This window comes from Canis lupus, chromosome 1, assembly GCF_011100685.1.
Source record: "Canis lupus familiaris isolate Mischka breed German Shepherd chromosome 1, alternate assembly UU_Cfam_GSD_1.0, whole genome shotgun sequence".
NCBI classification, from domain to species: Eukaryota; Metazoa; Chordata; class Mammalia; order Carnivora; family Canidae; genus Canis; species Canis lupus.
In genome coordinates, this window is record NC_049222.1 from 95,561,051 (window position 1) to 95,583,677 (window position 22,627).

General features: G+C 42.1%; 1 long non-coding RNA gene across 3 annotated transcripts in view; it reads right to left on the bottom strand.

The window, feature by feature from the left end:
• Positions 1-13,501: 13,501 nt before the first annotated feature.
• LOC111097000 overlaps positions 13,502-22,627 on the bottom strand; it is a 41,904-nt gene continuing 32,778 nt past the window's right edge. The window contains exons 5-6 of one of the 3 annotated variants that reach the window (XR_005354308.1): positions 15,352-15,676; positions 13,502-15,208 (exon numbers count right to left, since the gene is read on the bottom strand). This is a non-coding gene — a long non-coding RNA (uncharacterized LOC111097000). Of the gene's footprint in view, positions 15,677-22,627 lie in introns of all 3 variants that reach the window. The other 2 variants (XR_005354305.1, XR_005354304.1) reach the window with 2 other exon arrangements.

Below are 22,627 nucleotides of genomic sequence, written 5' to 3' on the forward strand. Positions count from 1 at the left end.
AGCTGTGAAATAGAATAACTCGGTAGATACTTTAAAAAAAATCAAGCCAGGGGCACCTGGGTGGCACAGTTGGTTAAGTATCTAACTCTTGATTTCAACTCCGGACCTGATCTCGGGTGATAGAGCCCTGCATGGGGTTTTGCTCTCAGCACGGAATCTGCTAGACCTTCTCTCCCCACCTCCCTCCACCCTCCCCGAGCTTCTTCACTCACTCATGCCCTCTTCCTCTCTAAAATAAATTAAATAAATAAATAAATAAATAAATAAATAAATAAATATTAATGAATAAGTAAATAAATATTAAAAATCAGGCCAACTGCTTTACCTATTGAGTATACCTTTCACATGAATAGATTTCTATTCTGCAAGTTAGTCCTTTGGTTTTTTTTAGCAACCAAGCCATATGCACTGTTTAACATCTATGATTTGTAATTATAAACACCCTGTTAAATAATAAAATTCAACCAAGCAAATTTGAAGATCTAATTGGCTTGATGAAATGATTTGTGAATCAGCAGCACCCTATCTAGTAAGTAGAGAGGCACTCCAAGGAGTTGTAGAAAATGAAACGTCTTTATAGACAGAGGGTGGGGGGCAAGAAAGTTGCTAGCAAAAGAAAATCATTGCTCCAGGCAAGGTTGCTTTCTAGGGGGTGGGGGGGAAGCAAGGGATCTTATCAGGAGATGACCTCATCTTTCTTTGGGGCACAGAGAGGGTACATGTGGCAGGCTCACTAGAAAGTTCCTGACTGGTCGGTCAAGACAACACTCCTGGGGGAGGTTGAAATTGAAGTTAGATTATGTTTTAAATAGAAGTCTACAAACTCAGTGTAAGTAACACATATGGGGCCTATGTTGTTTTTATCTTTAATAATCCAAAGACATGTAGAACAGCTTTATATTTAATGTCTGAAATAAATATCATACCTATTATTTCCTCCTCAGTTATTTCTACTATGAAAGAAGGTAAAGAGAATTTTCATGGAATTATTAACAATTATAACCAAGTTTAGGTAATCAGTCAGGAACTGACTTGAATGGGAAAAAAAAAACTCAACTAATTAAAGACATCTTTAACAGCCTTAGAAAATATCATATCAAGTGTGGTATCATTAGTAATCACAATTATATTCATTAAATTTTTATGTTTTTAATAGAATTGAATTAATACTGTTTATTAAATTACTGAACTGTGGTAGTAGCCATGAGTATGAGCGAAGTACAAATTCTGATATCTTTCTCTTGTCAACATTACGAAAAAATCACGAACAAAATGAAAATGCAAATATTAAAAATGCAAACATTTTGATCTGCTTTATAATTTTCTTGTAAATGTCAATGGACATTTACCACCCTCAGCTCCAACTGATTCTGTATATTTGCCAAATATTATCTATAAAATTACTAATGTCAAAGATCCAGAAACAGTAAAAATTAAAAGCAGATCAGTAAAATAGCATTTTGTAAGAGTTTATTGTGTGTATAAGAACCATTCACATTCAGACTGGGAGTTTTCAAATTCAAAACTTTTAAAAAGCTCAGGGGCATGACAGTTTGGGATGGCTTATAAAGTAAAAACGGGGGAGCTGCTTACAAGTGGTTGGTTACTACAGTGAGAGTTTCTAGACAGAGGGGAATTGGTTAAAAGGGATTGTCTTATCCATTTCTAGGACAATGACTTAAGTTTTTTTTTTTATGATTTTCAGAGACATTTATAAGAAATAACCTAATTTAAGTTTTGCTTGTGTTCAGGAAATAAGCTAGACTTGTTTTGCTTAGGTGGCTTAAATGATTGTGTCTCCCGGGGGATCCTCAAAGCTGGCCTCCATCTTATTTTATCTTATTTTTTTAGATTTTATTTTTATTTGGTTGAGAGAGAAAGAGAGCATGCGAGCAGGGGGAGGAGGAGAGGGAGAAAGACAAGCAGACTCCTGCGTTGAGCATGGAGCCCAATGCGGGGCTCAATCCCAGGACCCCAAGATCATGACCTGAGCTGAAACCAAGAGTCAGACACTTAAATGATTAAGCCACCCAGACACCCCTCCATTTTATTTTATTTGAACACTAATAATCCATTACGACCTTTATGTATGTAATGGAGAAGATATTCTTAGTATTTTCTACAAACAGCTATTCTATTCAGATATACTCAAGACATATTTTCTAATTATAAAGATCAGTTGAATATTTAAAGCTGACAGTCAAAAGTTAAAATAAATCTATTGTCGTTAAATGTGAAAATATGCTATCCTTTAATAGTTGGTTGTAGACCTCATGGTCCATAATGTCTGTGTAGAATCTAACTTTTTGAATTTATCTGAATCATCTTCTAATTCTCTTTTATATGCTTATTATTTTAAATGACAATAACATAGAAGCTGCTTTTTAAAAATATAATCTGCTCCATGTTTCTCTAGTGACAAAAATTGGCTGTTAGCTAAAACTACACTTCAAAAAATAAAATAAACAACAGAAACAAAAGTGTGTGAGATAACAACTCCTCTCTCCAAGATATATATAAATATATGATATACATATAACACATGATACATTTTGCCTTACTTCTTCATTTTGCAAATAAAAATTCCAAAGACTTCCTAGACTCACCTGTGTCTCGGGCTTTTTCAAGGGAGGTCATGAGATGTATTAAACAATTTAAGGCACAAAATGTTATTGCTAGCAAATCAGAAATCAGTCCCAATTTTGGTCCGAGAAATAGAGAGGTACAGGTGTAATAAAGGGAAAGAGAGAGAGAAAAGAGCAGAGGAAGATTATTGAACTAAGGTCTGGATCCTCCTGCTTAAAATAGTTTAAAAGATAATGAAAACAAACCAACGGAGGAAAGACACCCCTAACTTGACAACCAGGTAAAGCCAACCCTATCATCACTGGAGCACACCCATAGAAACTGGTTTTGACCTGCGATTTTTAGGAAACACATTTGAGAGATGAGTGCTCTGCACCCTGCCCCCTCTTCCTCAGTGGAGCCTCAGATTTCAGGTTTATTGAGAAGTGTTCTCTTTTCTTTCCAAGAAGGAACATTGCAGACTTGCCCCCAGTGACAGAGGAGTCCCTCTATGCAAACCCCCCATCATTGAAGACACCCAGAGCAGCCGCATGGAGTGGGCGCTGGTGGATGCTGTTCATGGCTCTCCCTGGGACGCCTGGGAGTCGTCCCCCACTTCTACTTGTGCCCAGGGACTTCTCATTGATGGCATTAAGATCAGGTGGTCAAAGAGCGCTCTTGGGTATCCTGGCTCTTGAAAAGCCATCTCCTATTTCTCTTTGCTTATCAATACCTTTGACAACTACAATGGAGATTGCTTGTTTTGCAGAAGGAAGATTGCACCTCTTCCTTTGGCGCAGGAATCGGTGCACCAAAGGAAGCTCCACAAAATCGGTGGAGCTTTGGAGCCTCAGTGCTCTCCCATCCCCCCAAAACAGAGCCTAGGCACTCCACAGAGAACTTGGCATTGTCTGGACAGAGCCTTGGGATAGGCGACAAGTCTGCCCCCCCCACACACCCTGAGTGGGCACCTGGGCAGCTTCTGCAGAAAGGCCAAGACGCCACCTGTCAGTGACACATGGGCTCTGCTGTGTAGGACGAAGCAGGCTGAACCTCACTGGGCATTTGAAGAGTTTGCTGGGGGCTGCTCGTGTGTGCCCAGGGGAACTGGGCCCGTGACAGCCCAGTGTGAGAATCAAGAGAGGGTCTGGAGCCTTAGTGCCATACAGATTTGAATTCTGTGGCTCCGCAGCTGAGTGACTCAGGGCAAGTCACCCACCCAACTTCTCTGACACACCTGTGGCACACCTGTGGCCTGTGGACTCGGTTATTCACTTGATCCAGGTACAAGGCTCAGGACAGCATCTGGCTTTAGTAAAGGTGTTCGCTTCCCATTGCCTCAGCCCGGGGCTCGCACTCAGTGAATTACTGTCACCAGTCGGGACAGCGAGAACGCCCAGGTGTGTTCAAGTAAAAAAGCACTGGATTTCAGAATGTGGGCCCCATGTGTGATGGACTCAGGGGTGCCCCCCAGTCCCCACATACAGTGAAGCCTTTATGACCACAGCGAAGGCCCATGGAAAAGGAAGGGTTCCCAGGGGCGCTCGCAAAGGTAGGTGGGGGGCCAGGCACCGTAACATCCCCCCGGCGCTGGGGCGGTGCCTCAATTCGGCAGGGCCAGGCTTTCCCAGAACCACAGCAGCCAGTGGGTCTGCAGGCCTTACTCTCAGGAGTGGAGCTGTGAAACTGTAATTAATTATCAGCCCTCATTGGAAACAAAAGCTATCCTCCCATAAACCATGGTACGACATATGGAGAGAAATGCCAAATACTCGATACAGGTCAAGAAGACCTGCTGTTGGGACGCCTGGGTGGCTCAAGGTTGAGCGTCTGCCTTTGGCTCACTCAGGTCATGATCCCAGGGTCCTGGGATCGAGTTCCGCATAGGGCTCCCCACAGGGAGCCTGCTTCTCCCTCTGCCTGTGTCTCTGCCTCTCTCTGTGACTCTCATGAGTAAATAAATAAATCTTTAAAAGAAAAAAAAAAGACCCCTTGTTCACCATTCTGCCCATGTCCTCCAGTGAGCCACAGGCCCTAGGACCACGGCTCGTTGTTGCCAGAACGTATGTCAGCTCATGTTTCACGGGTCTCTCCGGCAGTGTCCGGGTCCTGGCACTCTTCACTGGCCCCTGACCTTAGCAGCAGTGCCACAGATGGAGCCCTCCTGCAGGAGCAGTGATGGCCTGGCCGTCGCGGGCACGGCCATACCCTCCTTGTACCTGATCCCCTGCTTGTGTTAGCGGTCTCCTCAGCCCCCTGGGCCCTGGCGGGAACCACAGGCCCCTTGTCTATTCCATGTGAACCCCATGGTTAAGACCAGACTATGTCAGCTGTACATGAAGGACAGGGCACCCGAGCCCAGTCACCACACACTGGACGTCAATCAGAGAAGGCCCCGCTGCCTGTCCCTCTGTCCCTGGGAATCCTGAGAGGCTAGTCCACCAAGGGCTCCAAAAGTAAGTGGTGGCATTTTTTTTCTTTTCTTTCCTTCCATCCTTCCTTTCTTCTTTCCTTCCTTCCTTCCTTCCTTCCATCCTTCCTTCCTTCCTTCCTTCCTTCCTTCCTTCCTTCCTTCCTTCCTTTTTTTTATTTTTGGCCAAATAAAGACATAAAAGACTTTAAAATAAAAGCACAGTATAAAATATTAATCTGCCTTTGTGACTTTGATAACTTATTTTTTAAAGGATTTTATGTATTTATTCATGAGAGATGCAGAGAGAGGCAGACACATAGGCAGAGGGAGGAGGAGGCTCCATGCAGGGAGCCCGATATGGGACTCATCCCAAGACCCCAGGATCACAACCTGAGCCGGAGGCAGATGCTCAACCACTGAGCTACCCGGGTACCCCTTGATTTCCTTTTTTTAAAGATGTATTCATTTGAAAGAAAGAGAGAGAGGAGAAGGAGGGGCAGAGGGAGAGAGAATCTCAAGCAGACTCTCCACTGAGCACAGATCCTGACATGGGGCTCAATCCCATGACTCTAAGATCATGACCTGAGCCAAAATCAAGAGTTGGACACTCAACCAACTGAGCCATCTATGACTTTGATCATAAAATGATCAATTTTTCTTAAAAGAAAATTACTGGATGGCTCAGTTGGTTAAGCATCTGCCTTTGGCTTAGGTCATGATCCCAGGGTCCTTGCTTAGCAGGGAGCCTTCTTCTCCCTCTGACCCTCCCTCTGCTTGTGTTCTCTCTCTCTCTCTCTCTCTCTCAAATAAATAAGTAAAATCTTTAAAAAAAATGAATAGCTTCTTCTTTAAAAAAAAAAAAAAAGCTGAATTTTCATGCAAAGTTTAAAGGCATTATCTCAGAATTAATGAGGACAGGCCGTGTTACTTCAACAACTTTGGTTTTGTGAGAAACCTATCACCTCATCCCTCATGTTCTTATCTCCCCAAGGACCTGGATGCAGGCTGCTCTGGGGGCTGGCATCCGGGAGCCACTGGGTCAACAGGACACAGCCATCATGGCCAGGAGCTGGCTAGGAGTGTGTCCTGAGTCCTGTCCCTCATAGTCTTCTCCGAGGTGCCTTGCTAGGGTCTTCAGAAGGCATTTGACAGCTGACTGAGAAGTAGAAGACCCTGGGGGTGATCAAACCTTCACTTGGAAAGTGTGGACACAAATGACCTGGAATCACCAAGGGGGCTACAAGGGGTATATTGGACGAGAGGCACCGGTAGTGGCCAGGGCAATAGTTCCAGCTATGGGAGGAGTTACCACTGGTTGAGCACCACTGTGCACCCGCTCTATGCTCTTTATTTCTTATTACAGCATTCTCTTCTGGATATTCGATCATAACTTCTTTAAATCTTCTTGAAGTGAACCAGATCCAAAATGGACCATGAGGTCCACAGTAACATGTCAGAGTCATCAAAGTGACAAATCTTGCATTCACTCTTTGGAAACCCCTTTAAATAATTAGAGTAAGACAGGCTTTTTTTTTTTAATTTCTTTTGGGGCTGCCCTGGATAGAGAGTCGAATTATCCATAATCATCTGAATGCATCAAGATAAACAACAACAGAGCAATGACATATTCAACAACATAACTTACTTTGTATCTTTGCACATCGTGTACAATTCTGCAAAATGGACATCTTTGTGGAAAGACCCTCCCCCTGGGGACATAATTAATGCGGGTGGTGAATAGCGCTGCAAAGAATAGCAATTTCATTTTCTTACAGTCGGAGGAAATTGCATCAATACATCAAGTAAGTGAATCCTAGAGGCATTTTTATAATTGATAAAGATAAAATTGTTCTGAAATGGAAATATTATCATGAATGTAATTGAATTCGGGAATATAATAAAAATGTTCATCCCCAGCCTCCCTCACTCCACTGGTATCAATAAAAGTTCACAATTAAACTTAAAAGTTCTCAAAAAGTATACAACAGTCTATGTCTCAAAGACCAGCATGTTCTCAGAGCCTGTTACCTGTTGTCTTTCCAAGGTTCACAAATAAAGGAGAACGATATTCAAATTTTAACAGACAGTGTGTACAGAGTGCTAACTGGGGTGGAAACTACTCTCAGGGGTGAAGGGGACCCTGAAGGTTGTGGACACTCAGGGTCTGGGGACCAGCACCAACAAGAAGATGGCTCACCTCCAGGTCTGAAAGGGATGGAGAGGAGATGTGTTCTGGTGGAAGAGCCCCTGCCCCTCTGTAGCTGTGGCCCTACAATCCAGCCACTGGCTACATATAGGAAGGCACTAGAAGGCAGGGAGCAAATGCCCTGGTTCTCTGCTCCTGCCCTCCTGATCCCAAGCACTTCCCATAACTGATGCTGGATGTTGACCAGGGGGCACAGGGGCCAGTGAAACTCCAGGGAGGCCAGCACCCCCATAGTGGGAATGGGTGGGAAAGGAGGTGGGGTGGCCAGGGAGCACAGCACAGAGAGTGGCCAGTCAAGACTTCCCTGGAGAAATATCACAGACAGCTGAATGTCGCACGTGTTTGGACATTGATCGTCTGGGGACTTTATTTATTTATTTATTTATTTATTTATTTATTTTCCTCTGGGGACTTTAAAAAAGTTCCCATTGAACTGTAGAAACTGCCGTATATACGCCACTCAACAGCTCTGCTGGGTCGCCTCTCCTTAACAAAATGCCTTGCAATTTTCCTGCATTTCTAGTGCCTTTCTGTGTTGAGAGCATTACTAAGCTCTGATGATGGTTGCAACTCAGCATGATGAAATGGAATAAAGCAAAACGAAATACCAAGGACGAGAAGTGGCAGCTGATGTGGAGACATCCAGAGTTTATGAAAATGAAACGTCATAAAAAGAAGCAAGAAAATTATGCGTCAAAAGGAGCAGATTGTCTGGCAGATTAAGAAGGTAAAGATGGAGAATTGCTTTTTAGTGAAGTCATTAATGAGAATTAACAAAAACAAAAAAACAAGAAGGAAGAAGATGAGAAAACAGATTCTTTTTTTAAGATTTCATTTATTTATTTGAGAGAGAGAAAGAGAACACAAGTGAGGGAAGGGATAGAGAAGGAAGGAGAACCAGACTCCCCACTGAGCAGAGAGCCCAATGTGGGACTCTATCCCAGGACCCCGGGATCATGACCTGAGCCAAATTCAGATGCTTCACCAACTGAGCCACCCAGGTGCCCCAGAAAACAGATTCTTATTAACAAAGGCAATGGATCTAGTAACTGGAACAATTAGCAAGGAAGGGATCTATGATATTGGACAAAATTAAACATCAGGACTGTGGATCTCCCCCCCAAAAGATGTTAAAACTTGAATTTAGTGCCCATGAATGTGACCTCATTTGGAAATTGGGTCTTTGCAAATGATCTAGTTAAGCGAGGTCATTAAGGTGAGCCCTAATCCCATATGACTGTCCTTGTAAAAAAGAGGAAGTTTGGGCAAGAGATGGACGCACACCCGGGGGAACATACTGTGAAGCTGAAGGTAGAGATCGGAGTGAAGCTTCTGTAGGCCAGGGATGACGAAGACAACCAGCAAACCACCAGGAAGAGAGACCGAGGCTGGAGCCTCAGAAGGAACCAACCGTGTAGTCAGACACCCTGATCTCAGACTTCCAGGCTCCAGAACTGGGAGACACTGAATTTCTACACTATTTTGTTACAGCAGCTCTTAGCAAACAAATATACTCTCTTTACTGAAAAACAGTCAGAGCTCGCAGGCCAAATACCTCTCATTGGCCACTGAAACATTGGGAGACCTGAAGTACGTTTTCAGCCATTGCAGGACTATGGGGCTGAGGCTGTAAGTCATCCAGGAGAGAGGTTTTGGATCATTAGTCAAGTTATTGGTGAAAGCAGCCTCTTCAGTGGTCAACATGGGCCATAATGCAAGCCCATGTATGAACAACTTGTCAAGACAGAAACTACTCCCAGAAACTTGAACAAAGTGTCAACCTGATAGTTTTGAAAGAAGATTCTGTTTCCAAGCGCATGCTGTTGGTTATTGGGATTACCATGTGTATATTATTTTTATTAGTGTAACACTTCCTTTTTTCCTTTACAAGCATACGAATAATTTGGCACTGATAAAAATACTTGCTGATTAAAACTTTGTATTCAAATTCTGGGCAGACTTTAAAGTGTTTTCACAGTGGAATATACTCAATCAGATAACACATGGTTTGTTGGCATTAGTATAACATAAAAATGCATGATTGCCATGAAAAAGCTTGAAAGGGAAAAAGTAAGATGATCATCCTATAATGTAATCATATTGATAGTGCGTAAAATGAAGGAAGCTGACATTGGTTTTAATAGAGCTACTCAAGGAGATGAGCTCTGTTATACTAAAACCCTTAAGTGCAGAAACATTTGGCTGCAAACAGTGTCTTGGAAATCATTAGTCATGTAACTTTGGGCATGATCATTAAAACCACACTTAGTTTTATTTTCTTCATCTGCTAAACTGGGGACAATAACCAGAATATATGTAAAACTATAAGGTGTCATGAGGGGGGAAGAACAAATAGCAATAGGTAAAATAGAAAATGATGTCAATTCTTATATGATGAATATGTTCTATTTTACAACAACCAGGAAAATTCAAACTAAAACCACATGTTATTATGTTTTATTTAGAAAGTGAGCATGATTTTTAAAGTCTGGTAATACCAGGTATGCTTTGATCATAGAGAAACAGAAACTCTCATACACTGACCCCTTTGGAATCAATTGAACAATGCCCATTGACATGGAAAATGTGCATATCTTACTCTACAAGTATTGCATTTCCAAGTATCTACTCCAGAAAAACTATTTTTCTCATGTGAGACATAACAATATGCTTGTATACCTTTCTCAAAAAAGTGCCTTCATATTACTGCAACAAATAGAGTGTTTAACGCCTGGGAGGTATTGTAAGGCATTTCCACCCAAAGAATCATGCTGCCTTGCTGTTAATGTTGCTGGCCAAGAATGTCGCCATCCGGCCTGATAGCAAAGAGAGAAAGCAAAGAAAACAGGAAAAAAACATGAAGGAGCAGAAAACATAATTTACTCTTTGTGGTGTTGCGTTCTAAGCGTTTGGATGAGTACATTGAGTTGTGTATCCACCAACAAGATTATCATAGAGAACGGTTCCATCACCCCCTAAAATTTCCACCTGTTGCCCTTCACGGTAAGCTACTCTTCCACTCCCAACCCTCATGAATCACCAAGTTCCCGACTGTAAGTTTTCCAGAATGTCTACAAGTGGATTTCTATAATATGTAGTCCTTTGATGTGGCTTCTTAGGCTTAGTAAATACTTTTGAGGCTCAACCATGTTGCTTGTGTGAAGCCAGTCTGTTCCTTTTCATGGGCTAAGTAGTCTTCCCTTGTGAGGATGTACTATAGTTTGTCCATTTACCCATTGAAAGACATTTGGGTTTTTTTTCCCAATTTTTCACAATTAGCAATAAAGCTGTTCTAAATAGTTATGTAAAAAAAGACAGAAACATATACAAACACATTTGGTATGGAATTCCATATTTTGTGGCAGACTCTAATAAAATGTGAGAGTCTAAAGTTGGTTTGCATGGTTAGGAGCAGCCATACAGCATTCAAAGGGACTAGAAAAAGAGGTCAAGAAATGAAAAGTGCTGTGGAGTACAAACGGGGAATGAGCCCTCTCATATACTTTTCCCACTACTGCCGACTTGGACTTTAAAATGAGTTTTGTTTACCCATTTCTTACTTATACATATGCTTTCTGTAGTAAAATTTGTACTGGCAAGATTTTCTTAAAAAGATAGTCAAATATGTTCCTTGCAGTCTGGAAAGAATTAAGACACTAATTAGTAAGAAAAATGGATCTTTGTTACAAGAAAAGGAATAGTTATTTCATATGATGAATTTTTATTTGATTTTTCAAGAAAAGTAATAAATTGAAGTTACAGAAATAATCAGCATTAATAGACTCTCATTCTTAATTATCAGGAGGAGAAAAAGAACTTCTCTCAGTGTATTAATTAGACGTACTTTAGCATAACTATTATAAGTATTGAGGAAGGTTTCATTTTTTAAGGTGGCTTGGGTAGCAGTACAGAAATGGGAAAGGACGATCGAAGAAGAAAGACAAGGCGGATTTTCACAATAGGTGGGGGCAGGGTTGGGTGACAACTAGGGAGGTCTTCCAAGTGACAGGGCAGACAGGCAGATGACATGAGGACAGAGGAGGACAAATGTGGGAGAGAGACCAAGATCAAGACCAAGAATTGTGGAAAGACAACAAGGACACACCACCACTGGCGGGTGGACTTAGGGTCAGATTCAGCTAGACACTCCCCAAAATGGCCTCATTTATGTCTGTGGGGGCTGCTGGATTTTCACATGCTATCTGCACCGCAAATTTCTGTTTTTCCAGCTCTATCCAGACCCCTGTTCAAACATGTCCACTCTTGTCTCCTCTGTATGCTCAACACCTGCTGTCTTCTTCCCATGCCTCCATTGGTGGGGCTGGAACTCAGAAGGGAGAACAAGAGACAAGGACGAGGAGAGAACTGACTGCTACAGCCTCTTAACTGGAGAAAATGTGCCACGACCTGAGTTCAATTTTCCCTTTTTTCCTATCTCACTTCTCTCTCCCTTTTAATATATCTTTAGATGCAATGACTTCCTCTTGTTCCTTTGATCAAGTAGCGAGGCCTCAACAGATAACTTGTTCTGCTCTCTCATTATTGCCACAGAGACCTCGTTTAGGATATTATTGGCGTGTTTAGGGTGGGTTTGCTATATGTGGAGTTTACAGAAAGCATCTTTCTTGTGAACCACATCGACAACAAAAGCTTCACCAAAACATTTTATGATGTTATGTAATCTGCCCACTCTTGCCCACCACATGACAGCAAAAAAAAAAAAAAAAGAAAGAAAAGAAAAAAAGCCCATACACCAAGAAAGTCAATGGCAGTGAGGAAGCATACCACCTTGACGTCTTACTAGCACCTCAGAAGGACTTTATGGGTTTAGTGTCTAGAGCTGAGTAGCTCACAGGATCTTTGTCAAGGCAGTGTACTCATGGAGATGTAGGACTGGTGGAAATAGTGAGGTGAAGATTTTGAAATGAGGCTTCCGAAAGAAGCCCTTTTCTGATAAGAAAGCAGTCTGTGGAACAAGAAAGCTCTGGCCCTAAAGCAAGATTTATTTGTCCAGATAAGCTGCTCAGCAAAATTTTCCTGAAGAAAACTGGAGATTGGTTTGGAATTGTATATCTCTGGGCAGGAACTTTCCTGGCAAATGTAAAGTTATGTTGGCAAAGGGGATCTTAGTTCTCACACAGTTATCTTCTACTGTGTATTTGGGCGTTTCATAGCAGTTGTGACAGGGAGGAAATATATGGGTCCTCATTCCTGTCCACGTAGGTATGTGTCCATTACAAAGGGAGGGCTTACAGCCACAAGAACCCCCTTCTATTAATTAGGTCCTTAGGAAAACTCAACCCATGAAATCACCAAAAAAGGAACTTGATACTTTTTTTCCCCTCAACACTGCATTGGGCCTTATTTCAAAGAGAACAAGGAGGATCCCTAAACACCTACTATTATTATTTTCATTATTATTCCTCTATAATAAGGAGGCTCTGAGTTGGAACCTTGAACTACATTTAATTCCCTTATCAAAGCTTTCCAGTGTGTATGTGGACAATGAGGGGGCATGGAGAGAGGCATAATGGCAGATACCGAGAACCATCAGCCACAGTGCACTGAGACTGATTACACAAGGTCACCCAAAATTGTCCACTAGCCTCGTGTCAGCAAACTATTTATCCAAATAGCCACATGAATCAGCTACCAAGAGAAACAATGTCCCACTTCTTTAGATACTTGTGCAATATCTAAGCCAATTTTTTTAAAGGCTTCAAAATGTTGCTTTTATACTTACATATAAGTGCTCTCTAGGTCCAAGAAATCATTGTGATTGGATAATTAAAATACCAACAAGTCCTAACTTGCAAAGATTCCATTGTGATGGTCTGCATACATACAAATGTAATGACTCAAAGGGGCATCTGTACCCCAATGTTTATAGCAGCAATGTCCACAATAGCCAAACTATGGAAAGGGCCCAGATGTCCATTGACAGATGACTGGATAAAGACGATGTGGTATATATACACAATGGAATACTACTCAGCCATCAGAAAGAATGAAATCTTGCCATTTACAACAATATGGATGGAACTAGAAGGTATTATGCTAAGCAAAATAAGTTAATCAGAGAAACACAATTACCACATGATTTTATTCATATGTAGAATTTAAGAAACAAAACAGAGGACCACAGGGGAAAGGAGAGAAAATAAAACAAGATGAAATCAGAGAGGAAGACAAACCATAAGAGACTTTTAATCGTAGGGAACAAACTGAGGGTCGCTGGAGGGGAAGGGGCTGGGGTCCAGGGTAACTGGGTGATGGGCATTGAAGAGGGCACGTGATGTCATAAACACTGGGTGTTATATGAGACCAATGAATCACTGACCTCACCTCTGAAACTAATAATATACTCTATGTTAATTAATTGAATGTAAATAAATTTTAAAAAATAAATACACATACACACATATGTAACACATACAAAGAAACCTCTTTCCCAAGCTTAGGGCATACTGTCATGCCAATTCATTCGCTTCCTGGGGAGCTTCCAAATATCAGAATTTGTCTTATGTGTCTTATTAAATTGCGTATTGTCTCTTCTTCCCTTCTTTCCCAGTTTTGGCTATCCTTCTTGTGTTCTCATTTACTCATTTACAAGTGAAAATCAGTAGATATGGCAACTTCTGGTTGTAACTATGGTTTCATACTTACTACTTTTGTGGTAAAAAGAAATTTTCACTTCAAACGAAATGACAGTTACCATGCTTTGAACCTTCTAACTTTAGTTTCTGACCTTTGAGTTTCAAAATTCTACAACCAGAAAAGCCTCTGTGTTCAATGCTCATTGAAGTCAGATGAGGATTTGGGGGAAGGTGGGGAGATGTGGCCACTTTGTCTGTCTTTGCTGGGTCTGTGGGGTGGTCAGTCTTCCGTGTGGGTGTGGCCACAACCCCGGCTTCCCTCACTATGGATGAGATGGCAAGAAGGAGCTTCCTCTAGTCCTCTCCACTCTTACATCTTATTTCATTGATAATTTCCCTCCCATAGACCCTCTCTCAATGGCATCACAAACTACCTACTACTCACTCAATTTTTTACTGAATGATTACTTTGTGCAAGGCAGCATAGCATGTTAAACGCTGGGACCACAAGGGCTAGCACAACCAGCCTCCCATCCCTTTTCCCCTTCAAAGGACTCAGCCTAGTGAAGGAGGTGGAGAGGAATCCGACAGCCATTCGAGGACACAGCCACAAACAGGACTCATTGTGAGACAGGAGAAGCACCAAGTATAGTGAGAATTCACAGCAGGAGTGACCTGATGTAGACAGTTTGGAGGGCGGAGTGTCAGGAAGGATCCTGATGATGGGGCAGGTGAGAGAGATGCCGAGGAGGAAAAGGACAGAAGTAACCCTCGCCAGGCAGTACCACTGCCAACAAGGTCTAGCAGCTGACAAGATGTCGGTCTGGCTCACCCAACATGACAGCAATCCACAAAGAGTTACATAGTACACAAATAGAGGATGGCTGATGGTTCCCGAAGTGGCCTATCCTTCCTGGTGTTTTTCCTTCTTCCAGCTCCCAGACAGTCTGAACCCATGCTGGTCCCAGTAGCTGCTGCCCTAGTAGCTGCTCCACTCTGCCTTTCTGATCCTGGCAGTGGTCTCCAATGGTCATGTCTGAGGCAGGGGTGCAGCACTGACAATTCTTTGGCCAGGTGGTACCTTCACCGTGTCTCTGACACCCAGAGCTCCAGACAGAAACCATCTTGTCAGACCCAGTGCCTTAGTCAGAGTTCTCCAGAGGAACAAAACCAATAGGATGTGCGTCTATGGAGAGATTTATTATAAGGAATTGGCTCATGTAATCATGGAGGCTAATGAGTCCAAAATCTGCAGTGTTGGCCAATAAGCCTGAGATCCAGGAAAGTCGATGTTCCAGTTCCAATCGAAAGGCCATCTGCTAGAAGCCCAAGAGAGCCAAACATGCAGATAAATCTGAAGGCAGCTGCTGGAGGATTCTCTCTCTTGTTTGGAGAAGCCAGCCTTTTTGTTTTGACTCAGACCTTCAACTGATTGAATTAAACCCAACAACATAGAGAACAATCTGTTTTACCCAAATTTCACCGATTCAAAGTTTGTCTCATTCAAAAACACCCTTCAGGTTGACACATAAAATTAAGCATCACACTCAAGATCGCATTCCAGTCCTCACCCTGGGCTTCCAGCAGAATGGGTTCTTCTTCCTGAATTCCGGTGGCCACAGCCCTGTGCTTGTGGATGAGCAGGCCCTGCAGAGGAAGCAGAAGTTGCCAGGGAGCAGAGAGATTATACCATCACACAGGCATGTCCTCCTCCCCTACCCCAGAGCTTGGTTGGGCTTGAGGGATTCACCACGATGGCATCTCTCAGATGGATCCATTTTTCTTCCAGTGCAGTAATCCTCAAGCACCCCATGACCCCTTACCAGTGGGATGCCATTCTGCTTTAGAGGCTGGATGATCGTCACTGCTGTTTTCCATTTTTTCCACATTGGAAGACTTTGCAGAAGAGACACAGATTTGTTAGAACCAACCCTGGACAAAGTGTCATGCTTCCAATGTTTCCTGCACCCCAGAAAAATATAGAGGAAAATACCAGAGGAATGTACTCTATGTCTTTAATTACAAGAAGCTATCAATTTGAAGACAATCGATTTCATAACAGGGTTGAGGGAGAGGAAAGAAGCATTAGAGTATACCCTTTAATGTTAACACTCACAATGACTTGAGGAAATAATGTAAGACACATGTCTCGCCGTTGAAGAAATATGGTAATAGGCTCAACATACCAAACAGTAATTGGACATTTTAGTAGCTTCATAATCAGAGTAGGCTCTGTATTTTTAGAAGGACATTGGTGATAACAGGTAGCTCCAGAGAAAAGTAAACAGGAGAGAGAGGAGTCTGAAATCCATGTCCTCTGATCAGGATGATGAAGTAGAAATAGGAGACCTGGGTATCTTATGGGAGAGAAACCAACATTGCTCAGAGACACTGGTCCAGAACAAAGGGCCAGTGTTGCAAAGAGTGGGCTTTGACTCTTCCATGCACACAGGCTCCCATGAGTCCCTCTCTGCAGGTCAGAGTGACTGCTGGGGGAACACTGTGCACAGGATCGTCTAATGCAGGGGGAAGTAGATGGAGATGCAGGAGAGAGGAAGCATGGCTGGAGGCGACTTCAGCAAAAGCTCATCTGACAACCTAATTTGATAGCTGAAGTACCTGAAGCCCAGGAACAGATGAACCACATAGCTGACAGGTGGCTGGACTCCTCTGAAACCCCCCGAAACCCATGATGGGACTCTTGTGTCTGCGGAAGCTAGTGTTCCCAAGGGTCACCAACCTCATCCTGGGAGCCCTAATTTCCAGACACAACTTTGTTTTCTCTCAAACATGTGGTTTTTAGGAAGCTTTTTTTTTTTTGCTCCATAAATGTCTCTGCTGATGCACAATGTCATTCCTCACTCCTTGTGGGGGCACAGCGCTCTTATGCTTGTGGGCTCCAGCAAATCCCGTAATCCACAGAAATCATGTTCATTCACACATGTTCATTCCTCCAGGAGTTTAACCATTTTCTAGGGGATTTCCCACAAAAGAGTCCATTCCTTGGAGTGCTTAATTCAAAATGGTAAAGACAGTTGTTTTCTAGTCCAATCTTCTCATCAATCCCCTGGAAAGCAGATTCACCTATTCCTTTTCATCTGTGGAGGTCAGCTCCGAAAGAACTTCTTCCAAACTGATTATTTCCAGAAGACCTTCATTTCTTTGACAACCAATGAGAGCCACCAGAACATAGCTAAGGTCTTGTCTCATGAATGATGTCCACCCAGAAGCTATTTTACAGCTGGCACAGTGAGAACACTGGAGTGTAGGTCATCTCGTCACAGACCAGAGTGTGATGTCAACACCAAGTGACCAGGGAGCTAAAGAATATAAGTTTCAGTTGATGCAAGCACCCCATTAACAGCCAGAACAGAACATGAACACAGTGAGTTTAATGAAGCCAAAATTCAAGTATTCTATAGAAGGAAGAAAATGTGCCTAAAAGAGTAACTATGCTTTATCATAAAATCCTCCATTCTTTATCCTCCTTAAAATGTATAGACAGAAAAAAGTTAAAAATTATTATTTTAGAAATGAAACCCCCCCAAAAAAACCACCATAAGGTAAGATTTTTCCTTGAATTAAATTTTAAGGGAAGGATTTGCATAGAGGGGGTATTCAGCTCTCTCCCCTCTCCCCATGCTCTAACATGTCAGCTTCTGCTAGGTGCCCAGCGTCTGAATCTACACAAGAGTCATTACCAGTTGAAAGGAGAGGAGGGGGGCACCTGGGTGGCTCAGTCAGTGAAGCATCTGCCCAGGGTCCTGGAATTGAGTCCTGCATCAGGCTCCCTGCTCAGCAGGGAGCCTGCTTCTCCCTCTACCTCTGCTGCTCCCCCTACTTGTGTGCATACTCTCTTTCCTTGTCAGATAAATAAATTTAAAATCTTTAAAAAAAAAAAAAAAAGGAAAGAGCGAGAGGAGGGATGGTTAGGTATCAGAGTCAAAGAGATGCTTTTAGAAAATACTTCATACAGATTTCTCTATAATGAATTAATGAACAATTACAAAACATCCAGCTTCCTGCTTGTGCATCATCCCATCTTTCAATTCCCATGTCCACTTCTCATTCTCCTCTTGACTGCTCTCCCCCTTCTTCCTCCCACTAGACATCATTGCAGATGAGTTTCCCAGAACACACTAGGTCACTCCTAAGCTTGGAATCTCCCAAGGTCACTCTACCTGGAGCCCAGGCTCCAACTTTCAGGTCTTACTGTCCCTGCCCAGCCCTTTATCCAAGCTTCTCTTCTCCAGGTTGGCCAACTGAATCATCCCTAAGAACCTCCACACACACCTCATGGTGCCTGCTCTGCCCATTGGTGTGTGGCATTCTCTCTCTCCCTTGAATGTGACAGTCCCATCCAAGGTCAACAAATGCTTCTTCCTTCAGTAAACTTTCCTCTATCACTCCAGCTGAAAATACAATTTCTTCTTTGCATTTCCTTGGCGTATGTGTTTCCTATTTGCTGCTGTCACAAATTATTACAAACACTGGATTAAAACAATACAAAATGAATCTCTTTGGTCAGAAATCCAAATAGGTCTTACTAGACTACAATCAAAATGTTGGCAGGGCCATGTTCATTCTAGAGGCTCTAGAGAAAAGCCTATTTCCTTGCCTCTTATAACTCATATAGAGTGTTTGCATGTCTTGGCTTGTGGCCTGCCTCCAAAGACACAGCACAGTATCTCTCTGACTCTGATACCTGACCATCCTTCCTCTCCTTTTCACTCATAATGGCCTTTGTGATTATATTGGGCCCACCCAAACAGTCTAGTATAATCATCTCCTCTAAAAATTCTTAACCAAAGCTGCAATCCCATTGCTACATATGATAACAAATCTACAGGTTCCAATGATCAGCATGTGAATATCTTTGAGGGTGTTGCCATTTGACATCATAGTAATACCACACTCATGGCTCATAGGACATTCCACCTACTATTTACAATTACTTTGGTGTTTGTTTTATCTAGCCTACCCATTTTTGTAGGATAAGGACAAAAAATTAGCCTGTACTTATCTTTGTGCTCATGGCAAAGTGTGCAGAATAAAAACCATGCCCAGAAGACAGAGAAGCTTATGGCCAAGGGAAAAGTTCTCAGAGGTGAGTTCGAAAATAATGAGTAAACACAAGACATGTAAACCTCATGCAAGCAATGCTTCATCATCAGCTGCAATTTTTAACTCCTGCCACCAAAAACCAACACACCTGAAGTGTAGTGGTCTCCCCAAGAACTAAATAGCAGCACAAAAGCACATCATCACTTTGTAGGTTTGTCCTCTTCATTAAATTATAAGGAACACAAAACACATTTTTTCCATGTTATAAAAAACTATTCACTGTATATACACCGATTATTCTGCACCCTTCAGAATGTGATTAAATAGAAGAAAAAGAAGTGCTTCCTCCCAAAATTCGGAAATAATACCTTTTTTCGAAATTCAAGAAGTTTCCCTCTCTACATTTGATGGGGGCCCAATTGCTTGGGTTGATTAAATAGCTCTTCATTATCTAAATATTTTGTTCCTGGGCAGCCCGGGTGGCTCAGTGGCTCAGTGCCTGCCTTTGGCCCAGGGCGCAATCCTGGAGTCCCGGGATCGAGTCCTGTGTCGGGCTCCCTGCATGGAGCCTGCTTCTCCCTCTACCTGTGTCTCTGCCTCTCTCTCTCTCTCTCTTTCCATCTCTCTCTCTCTCTGTGTGTGTGTGTGTGTGTGTGTCTCTCATGAATAAATAAATAAAATCTTTAGTAAATAAATATTTTGTTCCTTTTTTATCACTGTTTTTCATTTATAATAAAGATCTTCCTCTGAGAGTGTGTTTGACTGAGTCTAAGTTATCAAGTGTCCTATGTTAGAACTTAACACTCAGTTACATGTTTGCATATGATTTCTTAATTCTTTTTATCATGGAGAGTAGCTAAGCATCTTTGATAAGCTATATTTTTTTTAGAGAGGAGGGAAGGAGAAGGAGGGGTAGAGGGAGAAGGAGAGAGAGAATCTAAAGCAGACTCCATGCTGAGCATGGAGCCCAATGCAGGGTTCAGTCTGACCACCCTGAGATCATGACCTGAGCCGAAATCAAGAGTCAGACATTCAACTAACTGAGCCCCCCAGGCGCCTGAAGAAGTTATCCTTTTAATACCCTCCCTATGCTGTCTCCAAAGCTGCTTGTTATACTGTTTTACTGCACTTCTGTTCTCTGCTACATTCATGTTTATAGTATTTCGTGCACAATTGCTGTTGCATTAAACGGCACCCTAGTGGCTCCTAAATTCAAACAGGCCTTTGCACTTTTCTTGCTTAGAACCAGAGAATAGTTCTTTACTAGAGGAATAGAAAACATCCTTTTTTGTATGAGTTGTTTTCCTTCAGGCTATCAGGTCTTCACTGAGCTTTATAAAAGCCTCTATTAATTTACCTCCCAAAAATGGTTAATTCATCGAATTTTAAGTATATTCTGCAGAAATGAAAATTATCAGGAAAGTCAAATGATCCATGTTTTAAAAGGTAACCATAGAAATTAGCTTGACTGGCACCAGTATATACCTACAGAAAGATGGCAACCTGCCATCAGCTCTGCCAGAAAGGTCTGTCTACCTCAAAGACATTTTTTTCTTCACAATCTGTTAGTTTCCATAGTTCTCAGCCAGAGACCCTGTCTTTATTTTTCTTTTTAAAGACCCTGTCTTAAATGCCATCTTTTTGTTCTGAACCAAAAGGAAGAGCTTTTAAAAGCAGGAAATAAAGTTTTATGTCCAAATTCTACCATATATACTTAAAATATCTATACTTTATTTAACATCATAAAAGTTAACCACCAGAATAACCAAGCATATGTTTACTGAGCCTTAAAATTATTAGAATAAATTACAAAAACAAAGAAGAGAGAACAACATGGAAATATACAGGAAACAAAGAAAGACTTTCAACAGATCACAGGGATGCAAATAAATATATCTGTTATATTAGTAGACGAAAACAGGATAAATTCGCCTCTTATGAGAAAACTTCCTCACAAGAGATCACAAAGCAAAACCCAGCGATGCCTGAATGAAACTCTAAAGACTATATGAGTTGGAGGAGGTCAAAGATGAAAGGACGGAAGCTGGTATAACCAGTGGAGGGGAAATGGAGACAAGTAGAAAACAAATACAGAACCAAATGAAAACGATAACAAAGATAAAACAAAGTACATTTATATTCAGGATAAAACCCAGTCACAAGATGAAGAGCATTTCATAAAGGTAACCGTCACCCAGGAGATGGGCTGCTGGATATGAGGAGGTGGAGTGTCCCCAATTGTCCCTTTATGGGGCATCTGTAGAAACCTCATACCCAAGGCTCTTGCTGGAATATTCCAGCTTTCTGGTCTTTTCTGGCTATTGTGGTGAGGGTGTGAGGAGATATCAGTCCACGATGCCTTGGTTACCAGGATCTTGCACTAAGGACCTGTGGCATCTAAGATTGATTCAGGAAATACTAACAAGCATCCCTGTGCTAATATTTGATGCTGTGTCTTACTTCCTGATGCTCACCTTCCATGTCTTCAGAGGGGCTTGGGCCCCACATCCAGCTCCACTGCATAAACCACAAATAGTCTAGACAAGAAACAGATCTGGAAGAAATGATCCCATTCCTCTGGGTGTCCTGTATTGTATGCTTGTTGATGCCAGCCTGTGAATGCCTGGAGCTGTGGCAGCTATGCTGGGACCATGAGGAGGGTTAGTCTGGGCAGGACACACTGAGGATGGGAGAGCAGAAAAATGGAAGCAAGCTGATCCTTGATGACATTGCTGAGCCACTGAATGAACCAAGTCTGGAGCTGTGCAACTCTGGACTTCTTGCTATGTGATCTCAAGTTCCCTATTGTTTAATGTTATTTCTAACTGGGTTCTCTCTTTCTTACAGCTAAAAACAGTAAAACTCATAGAGAGGCCTGGGAAGGTTCGTCCTCCACAGCATTCCACACAGTGGATCGCTAGTCAATTGATTAAGGAGACAATTTAAAGAGCACACATCCAGTTGTTATCTACCAAATGGATTTTTTTATTAAAAAAAAAAAAAAGTCCCTTCATAAAGGGTTGCCTTCTTCCAGTATCTCTGGCAGGGTAGCCATCTCCCAACTGGTACTTTCTATGTCAGCCTGTTCTTATTTCACATCTGTCTGTTTACGTGTCACATTTTTACAATTTTAATGGATGTAATTGTAAATTTTATTTACAATTGTAAATAAATATTGTATTTAGATAAATTTTATTTATCTTCTTGAGGCTCCTATACCTTCTAACGCTAAAATCTTTGTCAAACTCTTCTGTAAATTCAACTCCCTGTGCCCTCAGCTAATTCCCTGATATTAATTTTGCTGTGTATTTTTAGCATGAGATTTCTTTATGAGTTTAGTAAATTTAACTCATAGGCTCCTATGAGCAGATGGATCTTCCACCTGTAAACTGTGTGTAGTATGTGTGTGGTGTGTGGTGTGTGTGTGCTGATACAGTGTGTCTGTGTGCAGTATGATACGATGATAATGGTGTGTATATGAGTTTGTGTGTTGTGGTGTGTGTGTCATGTGGTGATAGTGTGTGTGTATGCGGTGGCAATATGAGGTATGTGTGTGTATATGTGTGTGATGTGGTGATATGGCATGTGTGTGTGGCGTGTATGGTGTAGTATGTATGCACATGTGCACACATATGCATACATATGCTGGGTTTTGGTGGGGGTCTGTTACCCCCCGACTCCCAGCCACAAAGGTCAGAACCAGGTGTTGCAGTGGCTCAGAGCACCTGCCCCTGGTGAGGCTGGGGACATACAGACCAGCATGGGCTTGCTTCAGCTCTGGTC